At 40.3% G+C, this 21,645-nt stretch overlaps 1 protein-coding gene and 1 non-coding gene across 2 annotated transcripts in view; both read right to left on the bottom strand.

Moving 5' to 3' along the window:
• LOC145642824 (uncharacterized) overlaps nt 1-21,645 on the bottom strand; it is a 113,229-nt gene that overhangs the window by 61,985 nt on the left and 29,599 nt on the right. The gene's annotated exons all lie outside the window — the stretch shown is intronic.
• Nucleotides 6,243-6,349, bottom strand: LOC145557017 (small nucleolar RNA R71). The gene has a single exon (XR_014092100.1). It is a non-coding gene; the product is annotated as a small nucleolar RNA R71 (small nucleolar RNA).

Here is a 21,645-nt window from a genome sequence, read left to right as displayed (position 1 = left end):
GAGAATAGTCCACGAAGGAATCTGTGGCACTCATATAAATGGCAAAATGCTAGTCCAGAAGATAATGCGAGAAGGATATTATTGGACTACAATGAATAGGGATTGCCATCAATATGTATAAAGATGCCCTAAATGCCAAATTTATGCCAATTTACAACATGTACCTCCATCTTTGCTCTACACCTACACATCGCCATGGCCATTCTCTACATGGGGAATTGACATCATTGGCAAAATTACTCCCCCAGGAATAGGAGGCCACGAATTTATTCTAGTAGCAATTAATTACTTCACAAAGTGGATCGAAGCGCAATCATACGCTAAACTCACTGCGAAACATGTAGCACTCTTTATCGAGAGAAATATTATTTGCCAATACGGAGACCCACATGAAATGATAAGTGGCAATGGAACTCACTTTCAAGCCGAATGTGAAGAATTGCTACAAAAATACGGCATTCAACATCATCATTCTTCCCCTTATAGACCTCAAGCAAATGGAGCAGTCGAGGCATCTAATAAAAATTTAAAGACTATCATCGAGAAAATGACAGAAAATTATAAGGATTGGCCTGACAAGCTTCACTTCGCATTTTGGGGTTACCGCACGTTAATCCGTACATCAACAGGAAATACGTCATTTTCCTTGGTATATGGAATGTATGCCGTACAACCTGTCGATCTAGAAATACCATCTCTACGCATCTCGTTAGAGAATGAACTCGATGAAGTTGAATGGACTAGGGCAAGATGCGAAGAATTGATTCTACTCGACGAAAAACGACTAGAAGCTCTACATCACACTCAGTGTTACCACACTCGTATGGCTAGGCATTTTAATAAGAAGGTCAAGACAAGAAATATCAAAGTAGGGGACTTGGTGTTAAAAGCACTAAGGAAAATGTTTTAGATCCAAGGGGTAAATTTAGACCTAATTGGTCTGGACCCTACATTGTCAAAACAATCCTGTCAGGAGGTGCAGCAAAACTAACTGATATGGACGGCAATGAATTCTCGAACATGACAAATCTTGACCAACTTAAGAAATACTACCCATAATTACTTGAGTAGGATACTCAAGAGAGCTACGTTCGGCCTGATTCCTTAAGAAAGGATACGTAGGCAACCCTTTACGGGTGCGGCCACTTTATTTTTCGACATCTCCGCGTTCCAGAGTTAATTAAAAATTCAACAGAAGATCGGTGAATTATCGGCGTCGCAAAGAAGAGCTTTGCGCCAGCTAACAGCCATCAGTTCCAGCCGATGAAATTGGCGCCTGGCGCCAGACTTCAATGACAGGCGCCAATTGCTAATAACTAGCGCCAATTTGGAAATAAACTCTGGGCAAATTTCGGTGTTTTTCGGAAAATTTTCGACTTCCGTACTTCAAGAATTTCTGGAAAATTGATTTTTTTCGGTTTTCATTGCTTTAATAAAATAAATTTAAAGTAAATAATTTAATTAAAAGCTGAAATTTCATTAATAAAATAAAATTACATTATTGATGGAATTTAAATAAAGCTGAAAAAATTAACTTAAAATGGACTAAGTTTAATAAATTGAAAGTTAAGCAATGCTCCTAATCTTTCTTTTCCTTTCTAGCCCTTTTCCAATTTTTTTCTACTTCCTCCTCCTCATCCATAACTTTAGCTAGTAGGCCCCCTTTAGAGGACCTACATTCAATTTTAGAGTAGATAGTCTCCCCTTTAGCTAACACTCCATGCTTCTTTTCCACCCAAGCCTTTTTATCTGTGGTGTTAGCTTTCCTTTTCCCTTTATCTTTGGTAGCATTTTTCTTCCTAGGCATTGCAGGTGTTTTGAATTCAATTCTTGCACCTAGACGTTCCTTGGCAGGAATCACCCTGTCACCCAGACGACTCTTCACATCAGTTTTACCCTGATCTCTATCCTTTGAAGGTTTCTTCAGCAACCACTTCTTCACATCATTGGGTAAGGAAGGAGGAACCTTTTGGGTGATCACTTCCCATAAAGGTCTAGCACCCCAGTAAGCATCAAATCTGTCTATTTCTTGAGATACAGGGTACTCATAGGGAGGACGAAGATCCCCGGAAGGAATATTCTTAAGCAAGCCGTATTGCCTTTTTACCCTCCATGGGTAATAATAAGTCACACGAGACAAGCTTGGGAGACGGCAGAAAGGTTGCTTGTTAACACCAACCATCCTTTCTATTTTCCACCATGGGACGACCCACTTGATAGCAAAATCACGTGATTCGAAGACTTTTCTCCATCCTTGGCGCCCAATCTTAGGGAAACGTTTCTTCCTTCTCACGAAGCAATTGGGGGTATACTTCTCAATATCGTCCGGAGGGCTAATTAATCCTAGCCTTTCCATTAGCCACATCTGTAAAAAAATTGCAATGCAAATAAATTATTATTACAATACAAAAATATATTTTTTTATTTCTGTAATTAAAATATTATTTTTCTACATGTAATAAAATTGGAGAGCCGCGAAAAGGTGCTTTTGGGTCCCTTTTCAATTCATCTAGAATAATCATAGTCTCTCCAACTATTAATGGCATTGGATTTCTCCCTGATTCAATTTGTTCTAGCTAGTACAGTGGTTATAATTGACTGACATTCATTATTTTTACCACTACTAAGAAAAAATTGGTTAAGCATGCAAAATAGGAACGCCCTTCTTCTATATATATGAAAAGATTCAGAAAGAGGTTTATCAAAATAATGGCGTGCAAATTCTTTCAAATTAATTATGTTGCCATCTAATATTTTTGATAAATCCCTTTCTTTCAAATTAAAGAAGCGCTCAAAATCCTTATAATAGTATGCATCTACTCTAGGGATTACTACGAGGTCTATTGTAGGGAAGCCTAAAATAGCACCAAATTCCTCTGGAAAAGGGCTAATCTCATCATACCCTATTCTAAAACAATGAGTATCAACATTCCAAAATTCTAAAGCGGTATGTATGAAATCTAAGTCAAGATCTACCCCTTTGATGCCATAAATTCCCCCCAAGTGAAATAAATCTAATTCTTTTCTGTCTCTAGCATTAAGAAATCGACACCATTCATGAGTGTATTGGGTGAAGGTTTTGGTGACTAAAGACATGATTATTTTTCTAAAGCAGAGAATTATTTTATTCGCTGGAATTATGAGAAGAATCGGCTGGGCAGGGGGCTACTTATACACAAATTGCGAGAAGTTTTAATCAAAATAAAATACGGCATCAGCGTCAATTGGCGTCAAAATCCCGTTATTGGCGCCAGCCGCCAACGCTTGGCGCCACACGCTAAGTGTAGCGCCTGGCGACACGCGCCATATTGCGGCGCCAAATGGCGCCAAGTTGTCACAGCAGGCGCGCGTGATCAACCTGCGTTTTTAATACTAAACTCGAGTTGACTAATGACTTTATGGCTCCGATTATCTTTCCTAAGCATCTTTTTATCCTTTTTCTTAATTAATTAAAATAGCTTTTATTTTTTATTATATTATTCTTTTTTGGACTTTATTTAAATTCCAAACACCAGACATTTTATTTGACCTTTTTCCTTTTTTATTTTTTTCCTTTTTGGGGGAGAGAGTCGGATACCCTCCATCAATAATAAAAATGACGGAATTTTTTGCGCAAAATTGTTGTCACACTTCTCTTGCACACACAAACATACACATAATAATAAATAAACTCATAATAGCATAAATATACAAAATGTGTCTATAAATAACGAGTCTAAGGCAAAGTTCTATAAAAAAAAGTCAAAATAAAATATACACAGGAACAAAATACGGCGCTGGAGGACGTATGTCCATCATATCATAAAATTGCGCCGTACGAGGAGTCACCTCTCCACCAGCTCCAGCTTCAGCTCCAGTCTCCGTAGGAGGAGGAAGACTCAATATAGGACCACTCCACCCAGGATCAACATGAGGCTGAGGCTGCGGAGGTTGCTGCGATGACGAGCCTATCTCGTACATCCCACCACCTCTGAAAGCCGAGGTAGCCTCTCCTACCGGTGCAACATGAGCAGCCTCAAAAGAAGATCCTGAGCCCTCTGCAACGTCAACACGGGCAACCTCGGAGCGACCACCTCTACCCCCTGACGAAGTACGACGACGTCTCGAGCTGGACCTCGCCGGATCCCTCCGCCCCTCAGGTCTCGCGCGGGTGTGAGAAGCGATAGGCTGGCCCTGCAAAAAGAATTAAATCAGAAACAAGGTAAAATTGAAACGGTAATGCAAGGAAATATATAAAGAAAGACTACCTCTCGGGTGACGTCATCACGATGGCAAGTGGTCGCATTCCTCATCCGGACGAGCTGGCTCCGGAAGGCATCTATGCATCGTGCCATCGCAGAAACCACCTCGCGTGAAAACTGTCAGAAAAATAAGTCAGTAAATATGTGATGTGTCTATTTTATACAGTATTTTACCCCCGTCCCTTGGTCATAATTAGTAGTGTTTTTGGCTCTTTAGAGCCACTTTTATTACTAATTAGTGTTTTCAAGTGTTTTCGTAGATTTGGTTGACTTTTGCAGGGATTTATGCTTTTGGAGTATTTTCCCGAGATATTTTGGAGCAATCATGAACATTGGAGAAGCACGACCAGATTCTATAGCCCAGGGCCGGTTAGAGCCATCGAACCGGTGATTAAGGGCTCGGTATAGGTGATACTGGGGCATTTGGACCGAGTATTCAAGACCGGAAGAGGAAACCCAGATTGGCCCGAAGAATTGGAGCCCAATCGTAGTCCAAATAGTGGCCCAAATGAGCCGCCCGGCCAAAGAGGCTGGCGCCCAGAGGCGCGCCCGGTCGGGCGGGAGAAGCTTAGGCTGGCGCCCGGTGACGCGCCTGACCGGGCGCGAGTTTAGTATTAGGGAGCAAAAAAAAAGGCGCACCCGATCGGGCGGTGCCACGCCCGATCGGGCGCGTGTATTTATTAGTTGACGCTTAACGTCGTTTTAATTTGTTTTAGTTTAGGATTTTTGTACGGAGTATAAATACTCCTTCGTAATACGATTTTAGGATCTTCCTTTTCTTCTCCTTTTTACTCTTTCTTTACTCTCTTAATTGTTCTCTTAGATTTCTTTCTCTCAACTTTTGTTCTTAATTCTTCCATTAATTCCAGATTACTTATTGGTAACAATTTCTTCCCCTTTAGTTTCAATAGGCAGGTTAATTTATAAATGGTTAAGTCGAGATTCGAAAGATGAGATTTAATACCGATAAATTAATTGTGTGATTATAATACGTAGCGAAAGCCCTTTATAATCTGATTGATGTATGCTTGATGAATGATTATTATATTTTACCTTGGAATATTATTTATTGGTGAACCTATACCCTAGATCCTTTCATATATTATTTTCTCTCTATTCTCAATCTTAGTAGTTTAGTTACTTATTCGAATATAAATATTGGTTACTTAGATAATTTATATTATATTAATTAATTAGGAGTAAAAAGACTTGTTTCCCTGTGGAGATCGACCCTACTTCCCTATCTACATTAGTTAGAGGATTTAGGTATTATTTTTTATTAGGGGATATGACTTTACCCTGTCAAAATTTGGCGCCGTTGCCGGGGAAACGGTTCTATTTTTATTTCTGATTGATTTTGTAGTCTAGATTATTTCCCTTTTGTCTCAAAGAGCGTTAGTTCTCTGAGACAAATCTCATATTTGCTTCTAGTTTTTGTTTATGCCCTGGTGTTCCAGATCAGGTTACATCCCATTCGATCCTGAGCTCGAACGTTCCTTCCATAGACAGAAAAATTTCTACAAGCAAATCCTGGCGGATTCTGGTGATAATAACAATAATCACCGCGATCCTCCAACTGGTTCTAGCGATTTAGAGGCATCATCAGACGCAGAATCAGAGATGACGGCTCCAAAGAAGCTTAGTGATTATTCACAATCGAAGCTTACGGATTTTCCACATCTCACCCCTACTCCGGCTCTTGATGGGGTTCAATTTGAAATTAAACCTCAATTTATAACGATGATAAAGAGGAAGCAATTCAGTGGAGCCAAGGGTGAAGACTCGAATCTTCACATTGCCGACTATTGTCAATATTGCAACACCATCAAACAAGCCGGGGTCACTCAAGACCAAATCAGGGAGATTCTCTTTCCTTTCTCATTAACTGGAAAAGCTAAATTGTGGTTTAATGGTTTTAATAGAACTACACTTGGTATAACTGACTGGGAAACTCTTGTTCTGAATTTCTATAACAAGTATTATCCTGCAGAGAGAACAGCCGTACTACGGAGTGCGATCCAAAACTTTGCCCAAGAAGCCGACGAATCTTTATATGAGGCTTGGGAGAGGTTCAAGGATTTACAAAGAGATTGCCCCCACCATAATATAGCACAATGGCAGTTAATCCAAGCCTTTTATAATGTCCTTGGAAATTCTTCACGAATAATTTTAGACTCTGCGGCTAGTGGGAGATTTATGAATCTTGATTTTGATGATGTAGGTCAAGTTATTGAAGACATGGCGATACACAATTCCCAGTATGGGAACCCTAGAGGATTTTCTAACAAGGGGAAGCATAGTGTCGACTCTGTTTCCTTTTTGCAAGCTCAACTAACCTCTATTTGCCAAAAATTAGATAATCTGAGCACTGCTAATGTAGCCAATGTTTCTGCGATTAATAATAATTCTAATGAGGCTTTCTGTGAAAATTGTGGTATCGTAGGTCATTGGGAGCAGGATTGCAGGAGTTCCGTGGAGAAAGTTAATACCTTCCAAGCTTATAGGCAGAATAACCCATACTCCAACACTTACAATCCTGGGTATCGGAATCATCCATACCTTTCCTACCGGAGCACTAATGTTCAAAATCCACCACCACAAGAACCACAGGCGCCACAGCAACAGCAGCAGAAATATTATCATCCCAATGCTAGCCAAAAGAACCAACCACAACAACCCTCCTCATCTTCTGACCCTTCTCTGGTGGAAATTAGAGCAATGTTGGCTAACATGCAAAAGCACATGGAGAGCAGAGATGCGACAATTGATCAAATTCTAGCACATAATAAAATTGTAGATAATCAAATTGCGCAACTCTCCGCTACCCTACAAGCCCGCCAACAGGGAGCTTTGCCGGCACAGCCGACTAGGCCTACGGATCAAGCATTTGCAATTACTCTGAGGAGCGGTTCAAACTATGAAGGGCCCCCTATGCCCAGAGTTGATGAACCTGTTTTATTAAATAATGCTAATCTTGATTCCATTAAACCAAACAATGTAGTTGATAGCCCTGCAGGGCTAAAGGATAATACTAACATATCTAATTCTACATTGCAGGGTACAACTCCAGAGAAGGTGGCTACTCCAGACAAGAATAATAATGCTCCAAAGCCAATTATCAAACTTCCTTTCCCCAATCGTCAATTGAAGACAAACTTGGATAAGCAGTTTGGTAAGTTCCTGGAGGTAGTAAAAGATTTGAAGGTAACAGTGCCCTTTACTGAATTAATCACAGTGAGGTAGAGACGGTAGCTTTCACTGCAGAATGTAGTGCCGTACTTCAAAATACGTCTCCACCTAAATTAAAAGATCTGGGTAGTTTCTCTATCCCTTGTCATATTGGCAATATCTTGATTGATAATGCATTATGTGATTTGGGTGCTAGTGTTAGCGTCATGCCATTATCTGTGTGTTCTAAGTTGAATATGGGTAAATTAAAAGCTACCAATATAACTCTACAAATGGCCGACCGTTCTTTCAAATACCCCTTAGGTGTTTTAGAGGATGTCCCCGTTAGAGTAGGTAATTTTTATATACCTGTAGATTTAGTTGTTCTTGATATGGCTGAGGATATGCAAACCCCAATCATTTTGGGTAGACCATTCTTTAACACTGCAGGAGCAATCATAGATGTAAGAAGTGGTAAGTTAACATTATCAGTGAGGGATGATAAAGTTGTTTTTAATCTGAATAATGCCCCTAAAAGCTCCATGACTGAGGAGAAATGTTTCAGTGTTAATGTGGTTGTAAATTATTCTAACAAGCCCCAAGCTCTTGAAAAAGATCCCGTGGAGGCGGTATCTTGTGTTGCATCCTTTTCAGATGAGATAGACAAATGCCAGAAGGAAGTCGATGCAATAGAAAGAGCACTCTCCAATGTTGGTCTTGGTTTCGAGGATGAACAAGGGGAACCGATCAAGCAAGTTGTGCGAATCGAGCCTACGGTAAGTGTTCCACCAGATCGAGTTACAAGTGTTGAACGCAATGACAATTTGGAGCAACCTTCGATCGAAGGAGGATTTTTAGTGTGTAGCATTGAAGATCCCCCAGTCCAAGTCAAGGAGGATCCGCCAGATAAGGAAATTTGGCGTCCCACAGGGTATGTCAGGAAGCCGTATCGCAGCCTAAACACCGCTAGACCGGGTGAGAAACCACCCGATCAAGCGTTAGGCCAAGGGTCCTAGAAATTGTACTTGGTAAGAAGGTCGTGCGGGACCTAGATAAACCAGCGCTTTGCGGGAGGCAACCCGTATTTTTAATGCTTTTTAGTCTATTTTTTCTTTTCTTTTTCTTATGAGTAGAGATACGAGGAAATTTAACGAGTTCTATGAGTGTTTGTACAGGTTTGAAGGAAAAGAGTTAGCCGAATTTTGGAGAAAAGAAGAAAATTAATATTTCGCCGATTTAGTCTCGGGCCCGACCGGGCGAAGCTAGCCCGATCGGGCGCGAGAGCAAGGATCTGAAAATAAGTTTTTCGCCCGATAAGGCGAGTGGCGCCCGACCGGGCGCGAAATTCGTCATGTACGGACTAATTTATCCGCCCGATCGGGCAAGCCTCGCCCAACCGGGCGCGAGAAGGGCGAAATTTTGAACCTCAAGATCGCCCGATCAGGCGAAGGGCGCCCGACCGGGCGCGAGACCAGGTGAATTTTGGGCAATATAGATCGCCCGACCGGGCGCGAGAATCGGTCGAAATTTAATTGAAAGATAGCCCGACCGGGCGAACGCCGCCCGACCGGGCACGAGGGCTAGCGTACCATTCGTGATTAGATCGCCCGACCGAGCGAGCTGGTGCCTGACCAGGCACGAGCCCTAACCGTGCCTTACCTTCTTCTTTCTTCACCTTTTCTCATTCTTTCTTCTTACCTCCATAACTTTCTCTCTCTAAAACTCAAATTCTCTCTACCTTCTCTCAAAGATTTCTCCTCCATTACCAACCCAAATTCAAAACTCTTTACATATTTGTGATCCTCTCTTCATCCTCTACACTTTCATATAAAAATTTTTCAGTTTTAATTCCATAAATTTTCAAACCCATTTCTTAAACATGGCTTCAAAGAGGGCTAGGTCCATTTTTGGTAGGAGCTCCAGTTCGAGGGAGGAATACGACCCGGACTTGCAACTCCCGTACTGGCCGACGATCCGGATTGTGAGCCGAGAGCAAAAGGAACGGCTAAAGCATTTGATCGGTCGTGAGGTAATTCCTTCTCGGTGGTTACACCGCCCTACCCTAGAATCATTTGGTTTGTATGATTTTGTAAAACGATTTTTGAATGACATTGGCATGAGAAAATTTGTTGATATGCACTATCCTACATACAGAGAACTTACTTGTGAATTCCTGTCCACTTTTCATGTTGTTAGTATTAGAAATGGACCAAATTTATTTTTCAGGTTAAATAATAGAAGTATTAGTTTAACTTTTGTAGAATTTTGTAAAATTTTTGAATTAAATTCTGAATTTTCTCACCAGTGGCATGCGGACTATAAAATGGGTGACTTATATTATGCTTTGACTGGTTTACCTACCCCCGACCCCCAACATGCTAGTACCAAACCTATTCACCACCCCGTCCCAAAAATCTGGCAAAGATTTGCTGGTTTGTGTTTTTTAGGTAGGGCCGAGCCTCATAACGCTCAATCTAACGAACTAGTTGTCATAGGAAATTATATGTACGGGTACGGGAAATTGAACATAGGTAGGTTTATAGTTCACCATTTGAGTAGGCATGCCACAGCCAGCACCACTTCCAAGACCCCTATCCGTTTAGGTGGCCTTATCACTCGAATAGTAGTGAAAAAGACCGGTTTTGTAGTAAACGGACCCCACCAGCTGACCAATTGTGGACCAGATACCTACATGACTGCTAGGTATTTTGAGGATGTGGGGTGGGTTAGAACAGATAGCGAGTAGACACCCTTTTGGTGTATTCGGACTGGGAACGAGCAACCTCTACACATTTTTACCCTACCCAGTCCTGACTTGACCGCCTTTCCCCCAGGGCAACCTTCTTACACTTATGATGTTTTAGTTGCCAACTCTAGGGGGAAGGCACCACCACCACCAGTTCCACCACCCCAGCCTCAGCCCCAGGTGGCTTTCTCTCCACCTCGTATGTCCTACTCCGTCCCTCATGTTGACTCTGACCCAGTTTGGGATCTTCAGAGTATAGGTCAGGCCCTAGGACGTATCGAGCATTCACACACTGACCTTAGGAGGATGGTAAGCTCCATAGACCAGAGGTTAGGGTACCTAGAGAGGAACCAGGGTAGAGCTCTCTACCCTATGTTCGATGATTATGCTCGCCGGGGCAACATTCCCGACGACGCTATTCACCCTGACTGGTTTCAGCCTCCACCCCAGGGATACGATAGGGATCCCACTGCCCGTGGTATTTACACTGACTATTCTTCTTTCTTCGGGTACGGCCAGGACATTCCTTTCGGGGGACCGGCGGGGGGGAGTTTTCACGCTGATTATTTTGGTGGTAGCTCTTCTGGTGCAGGTGGTGCAGGTGGCAGTGGAGGTGCGGGTTTCGGCTCGATGGATGAGGATGATGAGGACTAGCTATGCTGGGCTAGTTTCCGAGCCAATGAGGACATTGTCTGATTCCGGCTTGGGGGAGATTTTGGTTTGGTATTTTTCTTTTTCTCTTTTCTTTTATTTTTGGCGTGTTTTCTTAGGTTAGATTTCTCGCTTTCTAGGTTAGTTTTATTGCTTTTTTATATATATAAAAATACAAAAAATTGAAAAAAAATTAAAATTCAAAAATGCGTTCCAATGAATTATAAATTATGCTTCCCTGTGCCCCTTACTTGAGAAAATTGTTTTGATTCTTGGTATTTGATGATAAGCATTGTGGATTAGTTGATCATGATTTGATGTTTGATTGCCTTGAACCCTTTACATGCGTCAATCTTGCCCAACTACTTGTGAATATAGTGCTTGACTAGTTGATTTGGTAAGGAATGTGTGATAGTTCCATAATTCCAGGTATGTCAATGAATTTGAGTATTGGTTTGCAACTATTAGTAATATTTATATGATTCATTATTATGCACATTGTGGAGGACGAAGGCATTTGTTCTTTTAGGTAGCCTCCAGATATTGTAGATACATTTGTTCCCTTCTTGCTACCTATGTTGTTGCCTTGACTTTTTTTTGTTTATTAGCCATATTACAAGCCTATTTTGCCCCATTGGTTACTAGTCCCAAGCTTGGCTTGGGGGAGCTATTAGTGAGTGAGGTGAGGGAGCTTGTAGTGTGCTTATTATTTGCAAAACTGGGGTGGGCTTTTGAGAAGTTGTTTTGTTGTTATTCATGTTTATTTTTGATGAGTTTGAGAGTTATATTTTCTTGAAAAAATAAAGCATGATATTATGAAAAAAAAAAAGAGAAGTTCAAGAAAAAAATGTGAAAAATAAGTGAACTTCAAAAGAAAAAAAAAATGTTCAAATGTTCTAGTTGGAGGTTGATCAAAAGGAAAAAAAATAAGAGCTTCAATGAAAAAATTCAAGTTTGGAAAATAAAGTTTGTTATTCACTCCACTTCTTCATTATTATATTTTTATGAGTGAAATTGTAAGAGTTGGGTTTATTTATTATGATAGGAGTATATTTGGTTGATGTTAGAGTTGGTTGTGTAGGAGATGTATGATCACTATTTATTTTGATCATGGGTTTTATTAGGATATGGCTCCTTTAAGCATAGCTTTTCTCTCACTTATTCCCAAATTTATCTTACCCTTGACCCTAGCCTTACATTACAAGCTTTAAAGACCTTCCGACCTTTGTGCATAAAATTGTATGAATGTGAAAGTGTTGTTAATCAATGCAAGTTATGATTTGGTATATTTCGAGTCGACTAGTAGGATTGAGCGTTCATTGTTTTATACACACGAGAGTGTGAGTTGGGAGGGCATTGTTCAAACAAAGGGGTTGAATGGAGAGCGATCGAGTACATCATTTACTCGCCACATAAATGAGAGTTGAGTGTGTGAGCACTAGTCTTGAATTCTATATGCTCTTGTGGTTTGCTCTATTTGACAATTGTTAGGGAAGAAAGGTAATTGGATGGATTTGATTGGTTGACTCTGAAGCATGTTTATTTGATTTACTCTGAATCGTTTGTGCTTGATTTTTACTTTTTGGGGTGAAGCATATTTATTGATTCATTGATGAGATATTTGCTTAGGGACAAGCAAAGGTTTGGCTTGGGGGAGTTTGATGTGTCTATTTATACAGTATTTTACCCCCGTTCCTTGGTCATAATTAGTAGTGTTTTTGGCTCTTTAGAGCCACTTTTATTACTAATTGGTGTTTTCTAGTGTTTTCGTAGATTTGGTTGACTTTTGCAGGGATTTATGCTTTTGGAGTATTTTCCCGAGATATTTTGGAGCAATCACGAACATTGGAGAAGCACGACCAGATTCTATAGCCCAGGGCCGGTTAGAGCCATCAAACCGGTGATTAAGGGCTCGGTATAGGTGATACCGGGGCATTTGGACCGAGTATTCAAGACCGGAAGAGGAAACCCAGATTGGCCCGAAGAATTGGAGCCCAATCATAGTCCAAATAGTTTCCTAAATGAGCCGCCCGGCCAAAGAGGCTGGCGCCCGGAGGCGCGCCCGGTCGGGCGGGAGAAGCTTAGGCTGGCGCCCGGTGACGCGCCCGGCCGGGCGCGAGTTTAGTATTAGGGAGAAAAAAAAAGGCGCGCCCAATCGGGCGCGTGTATTTATTAGTTGACGCTTAACGTCGTTTTAATTTGTTTTAGTTTAGGATTTTTGTACGGAGTATAAATACTCCTTCGTAATACGATTTTAGGATCTTCCTTTTCTTCTCCTTTTTACTCTTTCTTTACTCTCTTAATTGTTCTCTTAGATTTCTTTCTCTCAACTTTTGTTCTTAATTCTTCCATTAATTCCAGATTACTTATTGGTAACAATTTCTTCCCCTTTAATTTCAGTTATTTTATTTGCTTCCTTGATTATGCTTTTTTTTATTTATTTGATTAGTTTAGTCATGATGATTTGTGAGTAGTTTAATTTCTAGGGTTTATGGGGATCTAATAAATAATATGAAGGGGTAATTTGTTGTTGTTAATTATCAATGCTAGATTAATTTCCTATTGATTGGATTAATGCTCTATGACTAGATTAGGCCTAATCTTTTATGCATGAGTTTGGCAATATTAATTCGAGATTCGAATAATATTTGGGTCTAGTTTCAATAGGCAAGTTAATTTATAAATGGTTAAGTCGAGATTCGAAAGATGAGATTTAATACCGGTAAATTAATTGTGTGATTATAATACGTAGCGAAAGCCCTTTATAATCTGATTGATGTATGCTTGATGAATGATTATTATATTTTACCCTGGAATATTATTTATTGGTGAACCTATACCCTAGATCCTTTCATATATTATTTTCTCTCTATTCTCAATCTTAGTATTTTAGTTACTTATTCGAATATAAATATTGGTTACTTAGATAATTTAGATTATATTAATTAATTAGGAGTAAAAAGACTTGTTTCCCTATGGAGATCGACCCTACTTCCCTATCTACATTAGTTAGAGAATTTAGGTATTATTTTTTATTAGGGGATACGACTTTACCCTGTCAATATGCGTGATATATAAACACAAAATTCTGAAAAACTAGGCTTACTCGAGTCTGGTGGCGAGGAATCGACCGCTCTACGAAGCGCTCGTCCTCGGGAGCCGGAGGAATCATCTCCTCGATCGGCCCGTACATCCCTTGGTAGTGGATGGAAATACGGGGTGGCACGAACTCAGTAGCACCGTCCTGATAAAACAAGAAAAAGTCAGTAAAACATTACTTAGGGGCTGCTTCATGGAAAGAAATAGCTGAAAAATCTTACCCTCACATCCTCAGCCGGTACGGGGGCTGGAGCTAACAAAGGTAGTAGCTCCTCAGCATAGCACCGTCCAAGGATCACGTAGGACCGCCAAGGGGTACCAGCTCCCTCATACATGCTCGACAAGCGCGCCTCATCGAACATATGACGTGGTGGAGCAGTAGGAACAACGAAGACATTAGAGGAATGTTGTCTGGCAACCCTCTCTCCTAAGTACGCGACCGCTTCGTAAGTCCCCAAGAAATAGCGACGCTCAGCAGAATACTGTGCGGCTAACCCAAGGACTGTCCAACCGCCCCACGGCCGGTACACCACCTCAGGCCCCTACAAAGAACATCCATCCGGCGAGAATATACCTAAAGCACCGTGAAAAAGCAAATGGATAAAAGTCGTACCGCGATGATCCAGTTCCAAACATGTGTAGTAGACATATTCACATGATGGCCGCCCTAGGAGGCGCTCACTGGAAATCCCCGCGGCGATGGTCTCGCCGGCGCAGCAGAAGGAAAGTACTCGTAGAACCAGATCTACAAGGAATTAAAATTGTGAGTAAATGCTAAACTAATATGTAGAGATAAACTTTATAGGGAATAATGTTTACCTCTACGACCTTCCAAAAGGCAGACAAAGCGACGTTCGTCCCAAAGGACCGGTGACGACACGATTCCTAAGTGCACGAACAAAGTCAGCGTAGGCCAAGATGGCCCAGTCATAAGTCCCGATCTGGTTAAGATCACGGACAGTAGGGAGATAGTAAAGCAACGCCCTACTACCTTTGTCAAGGGAGAATGTCCCTGAAAACAACATCAGCGCAAAGATGCGCACCCGCTGCTCTCGGGTGGTCGCATCGTCATCAAGAGCCGCTGCTAGCGTCGAGCGGCGAATTCCCCTAGCGCTAAACTGAGTCGTCTCGACCTCAGCCCGGGCCCGAATAGCGATCGGCCCCAACAGCTCCTCGACCTCCGAAGAAAAGACGTCGATCCCACTGTCGAACGACAGTGGCACAAAAGTGAACTCCAGCCCTGTGATGAGACTGAAGTCCATAGGGGTGACCATCATCTCGCCCCAGGGGAAATGGAAGGTGTTGGTGGTGTCCTAGAAGAACTCCACCAAAGCGCGCACTACATGATGATCCCCGCTGGAGGCGACCATAGCCTCAGAGGTCTCGAACAGAATAGCTAGCCCGCAAGACTCCCATAGGAGTCTCGTCTCAAGATCCCTGGCGATGTACATCATGTACAAATCGCCCAAACCATCACAGCCGGAGCCATGATGCCGCGTCCTCCCAGGCACGATGCCCTGTCTCACCCTCTCATAAATATGGTGGACGAGGGTGAAGAACAGGGTCCGCTCATCCCACTCCAGAAGTCGACCAAGCGAAGTGGAAGGCGTGACGTCATCCTCTACGGGCTCATGCTCCTGTCTGGTGTTTCGGGACCGTGAACCCGAGCCTCGTTGTCTAGCCATCCTACATTGTGCAAAATCATCATGAATTAAGGTTCTATAGTATCTAAGGTTCGCCTAGCCGCATGATACTATGTTCGCAAAAACAGAGTACGTAGTACTAAAATAGAGCACAAATTAAAATTGAGCATAACGACATTTTTTCAAGCAATCAAAATTTCTTGCGACACTATAGTAATTAATGTGACAAATTGGACAAGAATTGCTAGCAAAAACATCAAGAACGAGTCACATTGTTCTTCACGACCTTAAGAGGTCCAACAATGGCAAATTGCTCATTTCTTCACCAAATTGAGTCAAACAAGTCTCAAATTACTCCCGAGGCAATGTACAAACATAATCAAGCAATTTCATGGCATAAAACTTGACAAACAAAGCGAATTAAGCATTATAAGTTTTGAATTAATGAAATTCGTGAATAAAACATGCCAAAAATTCATGAAAACCGATGTGAGTTTGAAGAAAACTTACGTAGATCAGGAAAATAGATGAAAAGAGCTTTGATTTGCAACAAATTTAAGCAAATTCGGTTGAGAAACGAGCAAGAACCGAGCAATTGAAGCTTTCGGATTTTTTCGAGCAAATTTGCGACGAACAGCCAGCAAAATGAAGAGGAAAGGGGTATTTAAGGAAATCCCCATGCTGGCGCCAAGCCCTATGCATTGGCGTCACAAATTAGGCTTGGCGCCTGGCGCTGAGGCTAAATGAGTGGCGATGATGGTTTTTTAGTGGCGCCAGAGCACCCAGTCACTTGTTGAGGTTGTTCTACCTTTCTGCAACATATTTTTGGGTTCCTTGGTACGCCAGTTAGCCCCTCTAAGCAATTTGACATGATTTAGTAATCGGTGATCGACCTGATAAAAGATCGTCTCACTTCGCTTAAAGCGCCTAAGCATTGGCTCATTAACAAAAAGCACCGGCGTATAGGTTCAAAAGCAAAGGGCACCGACATAATGGTTCATTCGCAAGAGGCACCGATGTAAAGGTTCAAAGCAACAGAAGCGTCGACGTACAGGCATAGCGGGAATAAAGTTCAGGCGAACTTTTAAAGATCGACAGGCGTGGATCTTCGGTAATTTCCTTTGGAAAATTATCGCATCAAATGAGGATGACTTCAAGAGAGGATATCTTTGACAGCGTTCCCTAGCTTGCGGAGAGTTGTCACAAACAACTGGAGGTAATTTCGGGCGAAGTTGTCTTTGATCATATTCCCTTAGGCATGGAAGATGGTCATAATGCGGATGGAGATTTGTTTCAAGAGAAGCAATCTTCGATAGTATTCCCTTGGACATGGAGTATTATCAATGCGGATGAGGATTTGTTTCAAGAGAAGCAATCTTCGATAGTATTCCCTTGGACGTGGAATATTATCAAAGCGGAAGAGGATCGTTTCAGGCAAAGCAATCTTCTAATTTGGAAGCAGTTACGGGCGTAGCGGTTTTCAAGCGGGATGGCATTCTCTAGCTTGCAGAAGGTCATCAAAACAATCGGTTACTTTCAAAACGTGTGCTCGACGGTGCAAGATACGCGTTTCTTAACTCTTTTATCTGTTTAACTAACGCTAGTTTTGCAGGTATCGGCGTTACAAGAATGATTTAGGATCGCAGAACGTTTTGAATCATTCTCCGTCCCTATCGATACTTTGACTTTTGTTTTTTGAAACTTGCGTTTCTCCAAACTCAGTCAAAGTGGGGGCTTCTGTAGACACCCATTTGTGTCTCCCCAAAACCAAACCCTGTGATGAGTACCTTTCACGTCGAATCATAATCGAATGAAGCGAAATTGTGGAAAGTCTAGTGTTGCGGATAGTTTTAATTGCTTTTCTCTTCTCTTTGTTTTTGAAAACTTATTTTAAGAAAACAGCCAATCCAGTTTGGTTGGTCCATGATATGGGTCCAATAGTAGTGTAGTTGGATGGGGCTTGCAAAGACCTTTCCAACGATATATTATAAGCCCAATTCCGATGAATATTGAGGAAGTTATGGCCAATTTACTAAACTGGGCCCGGTTTGAGCTTTATATACGGCCCAATGATCTTGGGGAGGGCCTAATATGATTTATCATTCCTAATGCAATTAGGAATGGTTTTAGTCTTCTAGAATCTTCTAGAAGGTTCTTTTCATTCCTAATTCAATTAGCATTGATAAATTGACTTTTTGACTTTTCAGAGTTTTAATTAAAATCAAATAGCATTTTTGAGGAAATTATATGATTTTATCCTCCAGTACGGAAAACTTATCTGATTTTCGAAAACGCGTTAAAATCAGGCTTGGCGCCTGACCCTTGGCTTTGGCGCCTAGAACCAGGCCTGGCGCTAGCCACTGGCGCCTGGCGCTAGTGTTGGTGCCTGGCGCCAGTTAGCTAGGGTATGCGCCAACTCTGTTTTTTGTGCGTCAGACTCTGTTTTGTTTATTTTATCTTTTTGGCTGATTTTCTCTATAAATATCGTATTAAAAACTCCGTTTTCATGGACCAATTCTCACCAATTCTCATCAACAATCAGTTTTCATTCGCAATCATTAATTCTTTAGCATTCTCTACATCATTCATCTTTTTCTTTTTCTTCTAAAATTTGTTTTCTCATACAAAATTCCGCATTCGCAAGATCTAGAAACACCTAGCCATATTCGAAGTTGCCTTCGCTCTAGACGTGAAAGGTTTAATTTCTGAGGGTTTGGTCCCAAATCTCTATTTCAATTATTTAATTTAATTGTTTGTTTATTATTTTCCTTGAAGTTACTAACGTGTGTATTTTGTTACTAGAAAGAGGTACGAAGCATCAAAGTAAGTACTTTAATTGATTAATTGATATTATGATTTAGAAATCATGTTTACATTATTGTTATGATATTCCTAGTATCATGTCTAGGGTATTTTCAATATTAAATATGATTGTTGTGATGCTTCCTATATTCTTCCTAATATTTATGATTGTTAGTATCATGTTATGGTTAAAGATTTGATTTTTATTGCTTAGTGACATGCTAGAGTTTGTTATTAATCTTGTTAGTATCATGCCTAGGATCTTGCTATTATTATTATGCTTTAACATGATCTATGATTATATTTATAATTGTTATGATTATAACTTTATTGTTGTTATAATTATTATTATTGTGATCAACATGATTATTATTTTGGTTATTAATTGTTATTCAAGATATTGATTTTTATTATTATGTTGCTTGATTATTTATTTTTATTGCTTGGTCACGCCTTTTATGCATGTTTAAAAGGGAATTGGTACTTGTAATCACGCTTAATAAGATATTTAATAATCTTGTTTAGGGTTAATGTGATTATAATTCAAGTGATCGCCAATAATAGTTTGTTTGTGCATTAAATTCAACCAACATAGATTAAACAGGTTTAGGGCTAAATCTATTGATTGCATGTTAATTAAAAAGCGCACATGAATACGATCAGAATAAAGTAGAGGCCTATTATTAGGGCAGGTTCAATCTCTTTTAGGTTGGATTTGTACCATCATCCCCGAACCCTTATTTGGTTCTAGACCTTAAGGAGTTGACGATCTCTAAGATCATTAAGGGGTGTAACCTTCATCCAATGAACGGTTTACAAGTTCCTAAAAAACTTGTTGGCGACTCTTTTGCTCTATCTTCTTCCCTTTTGGACGCCACCGTACTTTAGTGTATGATCACAATGGGGTTCAAGCTAGTGGGATTAAAGCTTGAAATTATTTCCTACACATACAGTGAATTGTCACACAAGCAACCAAGTTTCCCAAAAACCCTAACTTTCTCTCTCTCCTCCCTGTCCGTACGGCCCTCCTCCCCGGGTGGCGCGTGTGGTGGCGCGTGGGTGGTGTTGTGGTGTGTTCGTGGCTCAAATCTCCGTTGAAGGTTGATTGAAGTGTTCAGTCACAACTAACTAGCATTAGTGGAGGTTTAATCCGTGCTCGTGGACTAAGTAGAGGAATCACGCTTGGAGTTCTTTATCTCCCATTGTTCTTGCTCGATCGCATGTGGAATCACGCTTCAAAGGTACGATTATATGTTCTTTCTGTGTTATGCATTAGATCTTAGGATTAGGTATTGTATGAATATGATTCATGTTTTTCAGCTGCGTAGTACCTATAATTCCCTACAGTGCTATCAGTTAGCCTATTGCATTTACGCATATTGACTATAATTCTTTGATAGTCCACAATTTTAATTCAATTAGGAGGGAGAATAATTAATTATGGTTCAATCTTTATATTAAATGGAGATTTATTTTTTGGGATATGATTAAATATGATTTAATTGCTCAACAAATCCGAATAAAGCCCTAATTTTTCGAAAATTTTGATTGAAATAAAGCCCTAAAATTTTGATTTTGTGTGCTTAATTTTGATGATTTTCGAATATTTATGCTTCATAAATTTAATCGAATTGATTTTATACATAAAATATGATTTTTGTATAATCAATATTTTAATTTAAAAGTTAAATTAAATTTGAATTAATTTTATGAAGAACCCTAGATTTGGAATTGAATTGTGAATTTGATTTCAAAATTGAATTAGGCAAAGTTATGTTTTAATTCAAAAGACCTAAATTAATTTAATTCAACAAATGTTGTTTAATTAGATTAAATTTCTCAAAAAAAAAAATCAATTTTTGGGAGGGGGCAGCCGTGGCTGGGTGGATGAACCACCGTCAGGTGGCCACGGCGGCTGCCCAGGTGGTCAAAAAGGGTGCAGTAAGGAAGGCACAGGCAGCGGACTGGTGGCAGCAGCGTAGTGGAACTGTTCCACTGCCACCTGCTGCAGCCAACAAACGCAAGTGGCTGGGCTTTTCTGCCTGGTTACGCGCCTGGCTGCGGCTGCAGTTGGGCTCCAGCCTGGCTGCTGCAGTCACATAGAGCAGCTCGATTTTTCCGCGGGTGGTGGCAGGACGATGCAAGCGTTGCACGTCTAGCTGCTACCCTGGTGGCTGCGCGGCTGGGCTTGATGTCTGGCTGCGCTAGCTGACTTTTGCGGTGGCTGGGCACTACGCCTGGCTGCTGTGGCAGGGTACTGCGGTGGTCAGGCTTTGGTCTGGCCGCTGCGGTGGTTGGGACGTGACTGGCAGCAAGCCAAGTCACGGTGTTTCCCAATATTTCAAAAAAAAATATATTTTTTAAAATTATTTTGTTTTGAAGATATTTCAAAATAAAATCTGATTTTATTTTGGGATAAAATCAAATTTTAAAAGTTGGTTTTTGATAATTATCCTTAATTAAAGTTGTTAATTTTGGATAGGATTTGTTAGAATATTTTGAGCATATTCCAAAAAGGATAAAGATTGATTTAAATAATGTGATTATCCCATAATTAATTTTGGATATAATTGTTTTAAAATTTTGTGATTGGATAGTAATTAGGATAGAATTTCCTAACATTGTTAGGATAATCTTTGAGGATAAATATGATTTATCTTTTAAGATTAAAATAAGATTTGATTCTATCTCATGACTAATTTAGAATATATGATATTTTATTGATGGTCATGAATAATATATGATATTATCTAATTGCATTAATTAAAAATATGAGATATTTTGGTGCCATGTTTCCTTAATTGTGAACATTCGATGTTGTAGTTTAGGAAAGCATGATGAGTGATTTATTATGTGGCAATTTTATAATATATGATGTTATTTATTGCTATATAATGACTAGTATGGCCTAGTAGATTACTAAATACGATCTGCGCATCGTGATGTATTTTTATAATCTTAGTACGGTCTACATACCGATAAAGTATTTTTGTAATTTTATTTCATTTTATTTTAGTAGATAGAATAGAGTAAAATTACAGGTTGCATTTAATCCAAGAAATCCATGGAGTGAAGACCCAAAGGAGCAAGATGGATGAGATCCATGAAGGTTCAAGTGGGAGTTTTTTTCTTTATTAGTTTCTTAGGATTAGGGGCCATGCTATGTCTTGTTTATGCATTCAGTATTTTATGCATGTTAGATTTTATTGATGTTTTGTGGTGATGCGCTAGAGTTCACTATTTAATCACAACATAATAAATATAGGTCCCATTAATATTGAGGTTGCTTTTCCAA

Source organism: Chenopodium album, chromosome 8 (genome assembly GCF_948465745.1).
Source record: "Chenopodium album chromosome 8, dcCheAlbu1.1, whole genome shotgun sequence".
NCBI classification, from domain to species: domain Eukaryota; kingdom Viridiplantae; phylum Streptophyta; class Magnoliopsida; order Caryophyllales; family Amaranthaceae; genus Chenopodium; species Chenopodium album.
Note: the sequence above shows the minus strand (reverse complement) of the source record. Positions and strands in the feature narration are given on the sequence as shown.